We start from the raw sequence: 477 nt of genomic DNA, 5'->3' as shown, positions 1-477 counted from the left end.
GGAGCGCCCGAGCGGGGGGCCGGTACCCGACTGGCCCCCCTGATTCCCCCTGGGCCGTCCACCTCGGCGGCTGCCCGCCTTTTTGGGCTCTTTCCCCCTGCGCTTGGCCTCACGTTGTGGTTGGCACGCTCGCGCGGCGTGGGGTTGCCTCTGGCCGTGTGCGGTGCAAGCCCGGGGGCGCACGTTCCCCCCCGGCCCCCCGCCCCGCCCTGCCCCGCCCCTGGCCTCGAGCGGTAGCACCCTGGAGAGAGCGAGAGAGAGAGAGAGAGAGAGACAGACAAGCAACGGTGCGCGCCGGGAAGCAGGCGGCGGTGTGCGCGAGCGCGAAGCCGGCGACCGGGCGCCGGAATGACTAGCTCGCCTTGGGGCCTTGCTCGGCCCGGGCCCGGGTGCTGAGGTGTACGGGGCCCGGAGGGGGGGGGGCGGGGGCGACCCCTTGATCTGCCCGGCATGCGTCCGGGAGCAATTAGGCCGGAG

This window comes from Fonticula alba (genome assembly GCF_000388065.1).
Source record: "Fonticula alba strain ATCC 38817 unplaced genomic scaffold supercont2.1, whole genome shotgun sequence".
NCBI lineage: Eukaryota > Rotosphaerida > Fonticulaceae > Fonticula > Fonticula alba.
This window is presented reverse-complemented; position numbering follows the sequence as displayed.